This window comes from Cyprinodon tularosa, unplaced genomic scaffold, assembly GCF_016077235.1.
Source record: "Cyprinodon tularosa strain WSP-4 unplaced genomic scaffold, ASM1607723v1 ctg83, whole genome shotgun sequence".
NCBI lineage: Eukaryota > Metazoa > Chordata > Actinopteri > Cyprinodontiformes > Cyprinodontidae > Cyprinodon > Cyprinodon tularosa.
In genome coordinates this window covers 1,129,994-1,143,500 of record NW_024039596.1, presented here as the reverse complement: position 1 = coordinate 1,143,500, position 13,507 = coordinate 1,129,994, and the positions used below count along the sequence as shown (strand labels likewise).

The window sequence follows — 13,507 nt, the reverse complement described above, 5'->3', positions numbered from 1 at the left end:
TGAGAAGATTCTGAAATATATCCTTTCCTAAAAAAATGACTGAATATAATCATCTATTTCATGGAGCAGACATTCAGATACTCTGATGAAAGTTCATGATCTGAACTACTAGTACATTTTAATTTTTGCATGACTTTTCAACAAGATGGAAAGTTTCATTTTGAGCCTGGACATCTAAAGAAACACTGTTTAGTCACTTGCTAAGAAGCACATTTTTTATCCAGAAAATATGAAAAAATCCCTGATGTTATCTTCAACCAGGATTTCCAATAGATCTAGATGGGGAAGCTTGGACATCCTTTTTTAACCTTTAAAATATTCTCCAAAATCACAGTAATATATCCCATGAATTAGTTTTCTCAAGACAGGACTGTTGCATTAATTCATTTTCTTTGAGTATTACTAATTCAGTAAAAATCCTCCAGCTGATCTAAAATGTTGCATCAAGAGTTGTGATGAAAATCAAAAAGGAGCGATTTAGCTTATCTTTTCAGGTTGATTAAAAATATACCAGTTGTGTGTGTGTAACTGCTCTCATCCCGTACTAATTGCCTGTCGGTTGCCGGGTCGACAACCGCTAAAGCTAATCTTTGGTTAACAAAAGCAAACATTTAATTAACCTGTAAAGAAGGAAAGCAGCAACCCACATGTGGGTCTCGAGGAGGGAAAAGTCTGCTATGATGCATGCTGGGTAAAAAGGGATGGGTCCGAAAGACATCCGGGTACTTTGTCCGTTCACGGTCTTGTGTGTTCAGAGCAGAAACCTTTCCTGTCGACTTCGGCAAAGACATTTGGGATGGATTATCTCAGCAAAGGATAAATGCTGACTATCACACATTTAGACTGATTTGTGAACATTATTTGAGGGAAATTGTTATACAGTGTATGTGGAAAAAGTTTTAGATCTTTGAGTTCCTCTAATAAAAAGTTGAGTGTATTTACCTGCCAAGATATATAAATATATACTGTATGAAAAAGTATTTATATTTAAAGAAAAAAGGCTTAAAACAATTATGGAATCTGACTCAGAAGCCAAGATTGTGATAAGGAATTTTCACAGTTAAAGGCGTAAGCTTGTTTAGGACATAAGGACAAACTTCCCTCCTCCGCTGTCCTTTTTTCTACTTCTTTCAATTGACCCCTTCATGCCTATTGTTGCAAATATGCAACAAACGTTTGTATTACACATACAGCAGAGATGACATTTGTATTCTCCCAATGCCATTTATCACACATTTAGTACAGGTCTAGTAATTTATGGCAACCTTTTTTATGGCATAAATATAAATTTAGATGTGAAGGGGTCCAAAGGATGACCAGACCAGGCCTCATGGACCAAGAATGAGGGACTACTATGGGCCTTTGATTTAAAAAAATCTCTGGGTTCCTTGAAAACAAAAAACAAATAAAAGAGCACATTATACTATACAGTATATGCTGGACTACACAGATAATATGCATTTCAAAATGCAATAATTAATTCAACTATATCTATCTATCTATCTATCTATCTATCTATCTATCTATCTATCTATCTATCTATCTATCTATCTATCTATCTATCTATCTATCTATCTATCTATCTATCTATCTATCTATCTATCTATCTATCTATCTATCCTTTTTTATGTCCCCACGTCCCCCTTCCTGAGAGCTTAGAAGGTGAAGGCAACAGTAGCGCTCGAAGTCGTTGGAGCAATCAGGGCCGTTGTCAGATGAGCATACCCCATCAGACCAGCATAACTATAGTCAAGACGCATGCGTAAGAGATCAACGATTTTCATTTAACCCTTTAGTTTTGTACAAAAAATAGACTTTAAACTACCTTAACGGGCATTTATCCCTTTAGCCATGTACAAAATAAAACAATTTAAGGTTAGATCGCCAGTGTGCTTGAGTGTACATCAAAAAAACACCAAAAAGTAAGTAATTAAATTGTTTTTTTGTACATGACTAAAGGGATATACGCCCACTGAGGTAGTTTAAAGTTTATTCTTCATACAAAACTAAAGGGATAAACGGGTATTGACTATGGGTATGCTGGTCTGACCCATACCCCTGTAGTAAAGAAGTAGCTCCAACAGATACCTGGAAAAACAGCAGATCTCAGTCCAGAAACCCACAATTCCAGGGACAGCTAAGATACTGCAAAGTCGCAAAAAGCATTTAAATTTTTTCTATGATAAAAACTTTTATGATTCCAGGATGGACCTTACTAACACATCTATCATAAACCCTAAAATAATCAATGTACGCATCATTTCTGTGAGAAGCAGTTTACTAAAGAGGGTAGATACTCATGCAGTAGATCAGCACACATGCAGCCTTTAGAAAAGCACAGCGCTCATTTGGAGCTCTCCTTCCAGGAGGCATTTACCTCTATGTCCATCAAACACTGTGCAGAACAGAGAAGGAAAACATCTGTATTCATCCCCTGCTGTAAAATAAAGACAGCTCGGCAATTCAGCAAATCTCCCTGAACACATTTCCTGAGCTTCTTGTGAGAAAAAACTTATTTTACCTCCAACTAGAGCACAAGGTTAATAAACTATCAGCCTGCCACTGCAGCTCACATTGACGCATTCTCCTGCCACTGTGACAGCACGCTAACGATGCAATTTCTCTTTGATCACTCTAATGAAAATGAAAAGCGTTAAGCATAAAGTTATACATGCATGCATTATTATAATCACTTTTACTTGCGGTTATTAGGTTGCTGCAGAACATTTTCTTCGTTGCAGTTAAAAGTGTAACTGATCCCTGAAAAGGGTGTAAATTCTAAACGAAGCAAACTCATTTCACACTGGCAGGTATTTAAAAGGTTGACTTAAGAAAGACACTAAGCGTGCAAGTTGCTATTGCAATTTAAATTTACATTAGAGACAGATTTAAAGGTCAGAGATAAATGTAAATTTGCAGCACAAGATTAGCTGCCTTGTGCTCCATGTACTGTCAGTGGGGATGGAGGATCAATGGCATTTTAATTTCATGGCTTCTCTCATATTTTTCCTGGTTTCATTTTAAGTAGCACGGCTGTCATCTTGATTAAATGGGCTAATGGGCATAAAAAAAAGCACAATTGAAGATAAGGCACATAATTTCACAGAACAAATAGTGAACAAATATTCACAAAAGCGAAAGACTGTGAATGTGTCAAAAAAACAGGAGATAACTTTGGATTTAAATTAAAGGTATTTTGGAGGATTTTTTTTAAAAGACCCGCCCTATCCGCTTTTTAAAAATCCACGTGCGAGAGGGTGCACAAGCCCATTTCTCCTTGTGCACGCCCTGTTTAAAATGTGCTGTTCTCATAGCTCATACAGCTGTGAGGAGAGATCTCCGTGCAAAGCATTCTGGGATATATCTGCCTCTTCTGAAGCCTTTCTTTTCTTCTCATACACTTCGTAGACACATTTTCCCTTACGACCCTCGGCCATTTTCAAAGAACCGTGGTGAGAAAGGTGATCTTCAATGACTGTCTGAAACCGTAGCTCATCACGGATATACGCCTGAAAGTGCGCATGCGAAGAAAAAGATAGCTAACCGGACGATCACATAGGACAGTGTTACGTAAACATATCACCAGAATGATTGACAGTTAGGAGGACCACTTATTTAGATGATCCACCTGTATACTTTTAAATAAAGGCAAAAAAGTAAAAGGTTATAGTAAAGGATGATATTATATTTAGGTAGCTGCTGCCAGCAAAGGAAACATGAAAGCCAAATAAATTATATCTAAATAATTTATAATATATATTAATATTAAGCTGCTGAACAGCTTGATTCTGATACTACTTTTTCTTTTTTTACCACTTGTGTTGGAAGCTGTGCAACTGAAAGGATTTTTGCCTCTATCTTTTATTTTGAGCATGTATTCATTAAATTAAGAACATCATGTACAACTGTGAGCACATTCTTCAGAGGCCTGTTTAACAACAACAAAGTTCCTTTAGTCAAAGGTTTCTCCACATCTTGATCAAGAAAGACAACTTCAGAAGATCCTTCCAACCTAAAACTATCATGTTAGTACAAAGGGCTGCATGGTGGTGCAGTTTTTAGCACTATTGCCTTAACAAGAAAGTCCTGTGTTTGATTCTTGACCCCCAGTCTTTCCGAAAGGATTTTGCATGTTCTCCCTCTGCATGCGTTGGTTCCTTCTGGGTACTCTGGCTTTCCTTCCACAGTCCAAAACATGAATGTTAGGATAATCAATGCCTCTAATTTGCCCTTAGGTGTAAAGTGCTGTGTACACATTCGGGTGTAAATAATAATCGTTTTGTATCGATGCATCGGTCCAACAGCCGACGATCCGATGCATCGATACGTCCGCAAGATAATCGATTCATGCTTTTTTTTTTTTTCCTCCGGTCTATTTTTATCCATTTGCTCCTGGGCGTAATTCTCCCTCCCGTGCTGCGGTGGCGCTAAACCTATTTTGCCCTCCTACCTCGCTTCCTGGTTATACTCTTACAGCAGTGTGTTGCAGTAAGTTTGACATAGACATTTTTGATTTATGCTCAATATTGAAGCGTGGTCTGAGCTACACACTGTGGGTCTAGATATGGCTGAGGCGGTGAGGAAGTGGGGGCGAGTTTAGTCCGACGACGGAGGGACATGAGGGCCAAAGAGAGCGGAGATCCTGGTGGAAAAAGCATCCCAGCGTTCTCACGCACCTCGCTCTTCTAGCGGGTCAAACTTCACAAGTTGTTTTCCGCAATTTCGGTCATAAAAAACAAAACAAGCCGGCCTCCTGTCTGCGGCACTGTCTGCGGTCAGCTACAATTTGGGAGAGGAGCAGCGGAGCGTCTGTGGAGGGGGCGGGACGTCTGGAGCCGAGGTATTGAATTGCACTCATTGCACTGATTTTCTGCAGTATTTTTGCAGTATTTTTTTAAGCAACTTTTCTACTTCTGTTATTTGCTTTTGTTTCTAAAAAAAAAAAAAAAGCATAACGATATTACAGCTTTTATTTATTTATTTCAAACTTGAAACTTTGTTTAGCCTGTAAGGTCTAAAAAAAAAAAAAAGTGTAATCTTGAGTATCGAAAATAATCGAATCGTTGGGTCAGGAAATCGATACTGAATCGAATCGCCATGATGGGTGTGATTTACACCCCTAGTGTATACTCTCGCAGCAGTGTGTCACAGTGAGCTTGTCGCAGACATTCTTGATGTATGCCAAATTTCCAAGCGTGGTCTGCACCATGTTATTCCACGCCACAACGCAAGAGGGACAATCAGGAACTAGCTGTGGGTCTAGATACTGCCGAGGACTCTTCCATAGATATGAGGTATTCGATGCAGAGAAGACATTTCCTATTCAGCCACTGCCACACAATTGAACCCTTTTGTTTGTTGCTCTCTTGTTTAAGTAATCAATGTTAGGAAAGCTTTTCAAGGACAAAACAGAAAGATAAACCCAAGAGCTTAAACTGCTTTTGTCGAAAACTCAAAAACTGTTCAGTCTTTTTATACTTTTCTTTTCTCCCTTCAGCTGATGCTGAAACATAATGAGGTTCTTTCTGAAAAAAAAAAAAAATTAAAAAGTCGATTTACAATTTAAACACAAAACACTGAGAACCGCATCCTTTAATGGGGTTTAACAATCTTATTGTGAAGAGGTTAATAAGCAAGGCAGGAGAAAAAAATTAAACCTGATACCTTTTAGATTCACGAAATCCTGCAGTTTAACATCAATTACAGATAAATGTTCACCCAACACATGGGAATTAGCTGGAGTAGTCTTTAAATTATGATTACTTAGTCTGTTCTGGAAAATGCAATATTAGGTTTGGTTTTTACAGGATTCTAACACTCTAAGCTGCAATATAAAAACAAGATTAGTTACGCGCTGGTTTCTTTAACAAATGTTATAGAAACTAAAACTGATCTAAAACACGGTAAATATAAAAAACTAGAAACAATATTTTAGAACTGCAACAGTTTATAAACATAGGAGGAATTTTTAGAGAAATCAACAAAAAACGTTCTTTTTACTTCATCGGTTATCGGCTGCTGAAATAATCCTGTCATGTTCATTCATGGTCATTCCAAAAAAAGTTTAAAAACAATCCACTGGACTTTAACTGTTTTTTAATTCTGTCTTTCTTTTGCAACAAATATCGCATTTCTAACTAAAAATATGTTTTAATAAAGAGGAGAAACAGAACGAAATATTTGGACAGAATCAAGAGATCCTGGGAAAACATCCTTTCAGAGGATGGAAAATATCAAATAGAGATACAGCAGGAAGGAAAGCATTAAGCTGAGTGTCAGAACTACTAAAGTCACTGCCTTGTCTCTGAATTTGACTACAATTTACTTTAAATCGTGTGTCGAAAATTGTTGTGCGTAACCTCATCTTAATGCTTGAGGCAAAGCAAGGCAAATTTATTCATCCAGCACATTTTATTAGCGTAACAACTCAAAGTGATGTACATGATTAAAAAAAGGAAAGTACATTAAACTGGCATAAAGAAAAAGATTTTAACCATTTCAAAAATTAATATCTAAAATAAGATTATTATATATATATAAAAAAAAGATCACATGACTTAAGAAAAAATTAAATAAAAGTTGGTGAAACGTGATAATTGTTAGGTTTATTCAATGATGATTATAAAAATTAATGTATGTACATATAAAGCATTGGAGGAATTAGATGCTTCACTCTGTCTTATGATTCAATCAGGAGGAGAGCTCTGCCTTGTGATTCAGTCAGTAGAGCATCCTGTCTTATGACCTGATCAATTGTCCTTTCAGAACAATACTCTGTTTTGTAACCATGTGTTATGTTCTGTTAATAAAAGCGCTCTGCAGAGGAGGTCAGGGGGAGAGAGAGTTGGAGTGTTGAGTTTGGCTCTTTCCCCTTACTGTGTATTCAGTCCTTCTTTTATGAACCTACATTTTTTAACCTAACAATAATAATGTTTAGATACTGTAACAGTTAAATTACGCTCCAAACAAATCCCTTTTAATCTTCATTTTAAGCAACTTGGGGTTTTATCTATTTTGCAGTTTTCTGGTACTTTATTCTAGAATAGTGGAAAACAATAACTAAAAGCTGCTTCTCCATGTTTGGTTCTGGTTCTGTAGAGTAGATTTGATCCAATAGACCTGAGAGTTCTGGCTGCTGATCCACTGCCAACCTGACTGTAATGTATTCAGCCTTTCAGTAATATATAGACAAACAGATGGATTTTAAAGTCCATTATGTTGGATACTGGAACCAAGTGGAAGGACTTTAGAAGTGGGCTGACGTTCTCCACTTCCTTAGTTTTAGTGAGGACGCAGGCAGCAGCATTCTGGATCAGCTGCAGCATTTTGGTGAAAAAATTATTCAGTTTTGGTTTGTTTCAGCTGAGGAATATTGTTGGACATATATTCAATTCAATTCAGTTCATTTCTATAGCGCCAATTCACAACACATGTCATCTCAAGGCACTTTACAGTTCACCAGATCATACAGTCAGATAGATTAAAAGTTTTCTATCTAAGGAAATCCAGTTGATTGCATCGACTAATTGACAATCCCTCACACTAAGCATGCTCGTGGTGACAGTGGAGAGGAAAGACTCCCTTTTAACAGGAAGAAACCTCCAGCAGAACCACGCTCAGTGTGAGCGGCCATCTCCTGAGGCCGACTGGGGCTCAAGGAGACAGAAGCAGAGATACAAAAAGCAACTGTAAAATGTTTCCCCGTACAGGAAACATTGCTGGAAAGAGCCAGCTCCCATGTCAGCGGATGAAAAGAGCACATCCAGTCAGTCACAGTCAGAGAAACAGGACTACACTGGAAAAACAATGCGTTGATTTGTGCGTTGACTTTTCTTCTCTGAATTTATCCAGGGCTGAGTAGGTTTATAGTGTAATGTACAGCTCTTTGTCGTCTGTATACCTGTGGTACCCACAAGAGAAGCACTTGAATTTGAATTCTGTGATGGGTTTGGCACCCTGAGACAGAGTGGCGACCTGTCCTCCCATAGGCTGCACTATGGATGGATGGATGGATGGATGGGTTTGGCACTGTGTGATGGAAAAATGCTCTATTTTTCCAGACATAGAGGGAAATGTGTGGTTTGAATGTTTTTCACTTGGTTTAAGGATTACATTTATGTGACAAGAAGAGGCCACTAAGATGAAACCTGGAAAGAAGAAAGTTGTTTTGAGGCAGGGTGTCTCTGCCAATAATATTCTGGTAACCTGTGAGGCAGAAAAATCTAGCAGCTCATAACTCCTTTTTTTCTGCTGCAGAATGAATCTGGACAACCTTCAGATTTCCTCCCGGAGATGACTGTCCTTATCCAGTTGTATGGATTTTTGATTCGCTGACACCTCATGACTAAATAGTTTTATAGTGAAAAATAGGAGGAGATGACAGTAGGGGAAGCAGAATATATATGGAAGATTTTTTTCCCCATTTAAAATAAAAACCAAATGCAATCTAGAAAAGAACCTTTGGTTTTTAGGGTAACTTTGCTCTTTTATTAGATTTTTCTTTCTCTTTTTTCCCCACTGTCCCTAATTTCTACCCCACGCATTTTATGCTTTATTTTTTTTTTCAACATAAAATCTGTAAAAAAAAAAATTTACTCAAAAAAGTATAGAAAAAAACAACAATTGAAAAAAAAACAGTAAAGTTCCTCTCAAAACTGAACTTTTTGTCATGGTCTTGGTTCTGTTAAGGTTTCTTTTGAGTATTCAGTTTTAATTTTCTCCTTTTCTTATTGGTTTAATTCCTATTTTGTTGGGTTTTCTGGATATATTTGTGTTCTTAGGTTATTCTTTGTTGCCCTCTGCTGCCCTCTAGTGTTGGTCTCCTTTTCCCTAGCTCCCTTCTAGAATCCTCTCTTCACACTAGAGACTGACATTTTTTCGGGAATCCCATGGGTCACGGGATTCCCGTGGGATTCCCGTGGGATTCCCGTGGGATGGGAGTCAGTATTAGTAACGATCACGGGATTGGGACGGTACAGGATTAAACATTAACGGGAGCAGACGGGAGCGGGAGCAAACCAATAGTAACTTCCGCTCTGAGTTTTTCACCCGCGCTCAAAAACAACAAGAATGGGAGTGGTGCAGGAGCGGGAGTCATTCTGAATGGGAGCGGGATGGGAGTGGGAGTAATTTCACCAGGAGTGGGACAGGACATGATTTAGATTCCTACTCTGGCCCGGGATCGGGACGGGACACCATTTTTTTCTGTGGCAGTGGGACGGGACAGGAGTGAAAATCCACTCCCGTGTCAGTCTCTACTTCACACCTGCTCCTAATCAGCTCATCAGTCCTGTCTTAGTTCAGTCTCCCATATAAACTCTGTGCAGTTCCTCAGTGCTGGTTCCTCGTCTTTTCCTCGCTCCTCAGGCTTGTTGTCCCTGATGTCTTCATGGTTATTGTTTGTTTTGCATTTTTATGTTGTTGTTATTTTTGGATTCAAGCTTCTGTTACCTTCATCAAAGCTAGAAGAGCTCGGCTCTGCTTCCTCGCCTCTGCATTTGGGTCCTCAAAACCAGTTGTTTTATTTGCATGCCTGGATTGCCATTTTCTTTTATTTACAAAATATGCTAATTGCTTGTGACAGTAATGGAAAAACATTCAGTCTTTAAATTGATATTTTTGGAACAACAATCAGGAGTATTCTAAGGTTCTTTGTCCCCAGTACCAGAATAACTTTCTAAGCAGAGTAGTGCTTTATCACCACTCAACTTTTCTTCCATTAACATCAAACTTTCTTGCAGACCTGAAATGAGCAAAATTTGTAGAAGACACTTTATATTTACAAAAATATATTTTTTTTGTATTTTATTTTAATTTGAGCAAAATAAATAAAAACAAAATCCTCTGAAAATGGGTTTTACTAAAATTATATTCCTGTCTTTCAAATCATTACCTTTGGAAAATTATTAGACTAAACAAAATAAATGGGAACACATTGTGCCATTGACAAACAAATGGAAACAGCCAAAAGAAAAAATTGAATTGTGACAGTCATTCACCCCCTAAGAAGGGTGGGAACAAAATGGTTTTAAACAACAGTCCTGTTTGAGATGAATCAAAACAAATGAGAAAGATAAAAGAGCTATAGCCTGAATGTATTATTGTATAGTAAGGGGAGTGGCGGCCTGGTGGTTAGGGCATAGAGCTTTGAATCCTGAGGTTCAGAGTTCGAGCCCCACTCCCACAGCCTGCCACTCTGGGTCCCTGAGCAAAGACCCGTAACCCCACAGTCAACAGGGTTAAATGCAGAGAGTTATGGGGAGTGGCGGCCTACTGGTTAGAGCATAGAATCCTGAGGTTCCAATTCGTCGCCATGCTAGAATCACATCGTTCGATTCACTTCGCCTTGCAGTCATCCTCTAAATATGGATAAAATGTCTATTTTTAGCTCTGGGTGTAACAAATCTTTTTCGGTGTGAATGCACCATAAGAAAAGGTCATATCAGCCTCTTGTATATTTTCGCCCCTTCCCAAAATTACTTCAACGAAAGGTTTCCAAATGGATATGGGGAGCAAATCCATCTGGCGGAGTCAGGTTACAAAAACTGTCCTACTCAAGGCATTTCAGCCAAAGGGCAACAGTAGCTATTAGAAGGATCCTCTGACTAACTATTTTGTTGTTGAAGCAAAATCTAGTTGATTATGTCCTTTATTGAAGACAAAAAAAACAAAAACACATTTAGATACCAGTAGGTGAACATCAGTTTTAAAATAACTCAATATCTAATCTGGTGTCCTAGTTTTTCCACAGCTGTATGTGACTGTTTTCATAACACCCATGTACATGGGTAATCTAAACTGGCATTGCTATGTCAGCATGTGTCAGAATGCAGAGGGACCGTGTCAACAAATGTGTCACCGTGTGGCTTCTCTGAGGCCAGACAGCCACTCATACATCTACTAAGGGGAATATTTATCCTGTTGAATCAGCACTCTACAAAGAGTCAGCAGTGCCGGTTCAGTCACAGAAAGAGGATGACGCGGGGGAGAGCCCAAAAATAGCTGAAAGAGACAAAGAGGTGTCTGGTGAAAGACATTTGTAGACGGGCCGGAGAGACGGAGTAAGGCACAACAAACAGAGGGTCCATTTTTAAAAGATTCAAAAGGTGAAAAAACATGAAGGGGTGGAGAGAATGAAAGAAGAACTGACCTAAAAGAACTCTAAAAAACCTCACCATGTATATCCATTGATAAAAGGTATGAAAAACAGGAACACAAATGCTTTGAGCTCAAAGATAAAAATATCTTTTCTCTTTGTTTGGTTGTGAATAACTGCTGGGAGCTTTTCTAAATACAGAAAGAGAAAAGGTTCAAAATACACAAAAAGCACTTTTTAAAGCCAGGGAACTGACCTATTACAAGCAACCAAACCTACCAGAACAGAAGTGATATTGAACAAAAAGAACTGCCGTAAATTAAATATTGCAATAACATAGCAAGAACCAGCTTTAAATTGAAAAAGTTTGTTTGTTTTTTCTTTTTTTAGAATTTATTTTACCGTGTAACAGAATTCTTCAATGTAATGAATGTATAATAACTGTAAATGGATCATTCATTCAAATCATTTCTACCAAGGCTCCTCTGCAATAACACTGTCCCTAACTCGCAGTTTGTGAACAACTGCTATAAAAATATGAAGAAAAAAATATATACATATATTTGTCTTTATATATCACTCTAGCTTTTCATTACCAAGTTAAAAAGCAGGAAATTAAAAAATGAAACAAACCTGAAGCAACTTCTGAGGAAATTCAGATAAATGTCAGAAAGGCAGCAGCTGGGAAAACTAACAAACCGGCATCCTAGCAAGACATTGTCTTTGTGGTGTCCTCAGTGGCCAACGACAGCCTGGATTTAAGTGTATACAATAAAAAGAAAAAAAGAAAAAGCACACTAAACTTCTGCCAGAGATCTGCTCGGGCCCTCCACATGTCATTTACATTACGCTATATCAGAGGTCACGGATTAGCAGATCGCAGTCCGGATCCACCTGCAGGCTAATCCGCAATTTCTACTTTTCATCAACATCCTTTCTTCAAAAGCAAGATATTTTGGGAAAGTAAGAATGCCGCCAATTTCATTAGTGTTTATAAATGCAGAAACTATTCCATTCAAACTATTCCCATGATTTTGATGTTTCAAGTAGGAAGAAGTTGTGCAGTTTCTGTCCAAATATCACACATCACATCATGTATAAAGGCACAGAGTCCATGTTATCAGGGGAAACCTCTGAGGGTTTTCAGGAGGGAATTTCAAAACTCTAAAAAACTATAAAACATTTTATTTTTAATTGTTTCTCTTTACTGTAAAATACAGGAGTTTTGCTTTTTTTCAAAACAAGAAGTGGACTTTTTAATGACTTGTATTGTAAATTGTATGTTTAAATCATTGTTTACATTTTTTATCTTTTTGTTTTCAAGTTGATTTTCTCCACCTTTAATTTTTTATTTCTTTATTGTATTTAATTCTATATTTTTCCATTTGATATTTTCTACTAATATTTTTTTAATTTTTTCTTTTTCAAATCGAGTGTTATAGATAACATTCTCTTCACTTCTTAGGGCGGGTTTTTCACTCTGGTATGATGAGTGAGCAAAGAGAAATTGTTTTTATTGGGTGAGTGAAGAGAATGTGATCTCCAACACTTAATTTTAAAAAGAACGGAACTCTGAAAAGTGAAATTTGAATAAATTGTTTTCAAATAAAGTTTGAAGAAATAAGGAAAAAACCTGAAAGACTAATTAAGATTTGCGATTGAGCTGAGGTGAATGTATGATTATCCTGTTCTCTTCCCTGCAAAGACCAAATTAAGTGCAGACCAAGGAATTATCACTGATCTACCTTTTTTGACTAAAGTTATATAGTTATTTGAGGGAGTGGCGGCCTAGTGGTTGGGACAGAGAGCTTGAAATCCTGAGTTTGTTATTGTAGTTTGAGTTCCACAGACTGCTACTCTGGGTCACTGAGGAAATACCCCTAAACCCACACTGCTCCCCAGGCGCCCCACAAAGGCAGCCCAATGCTTTTGCAAGGGGATAGGCTAAAGCAGAGGTAAATTCCTCCAATGTCAGATCAAAAAAGTTCAATAAATGACTTTTTTTTTTTTTGTCTGTAAAGGTTAGACATTTACAACAGGGAAAGTAATGGGATATGATACAGTGATGTTGGTGTGTGTTTGTGTTTTTGTCAGAAATAATAAGTTTGTGAAGAAGTGAAGCATCTTTTCCAAATTCAGAACGGTATCCAGCTCTGGCCAGGATCAGGAGTTGATATACCATTACACAAGACTAAGGATTACCCAAGGCCCCAAGTTCCTGGGGGTCCCAATGAACTCCTCATACAAAAACTTGATACAGATTAATTATTTACATACATTAATTGTGTCTTTGATTAAAATCCTTTCGTTAAAACCTGAATGTTTATCCCCTCCCTTCAGTCTTTACTACATTGAATCAGTCCTTCCAACTGTGCATGTGCAGAAACGATCCAGGAAGCCGGCAGCAAAACA

General features: G+C 37.8%; 1 protein-coding gene across 8 annotated transcripts in view; it reads right to left on the bottom strand.

The window, feature by feature from the left end:
- Positions 1-13,507, bottom strand: part of syngap1b (synaptic Ras GTPase activating protein 1b) — a 338,065-nt gene that overhangs the window by 196,639 nt on the left and 127,919 nt on the right. The window lies entirely within an intron of this gene.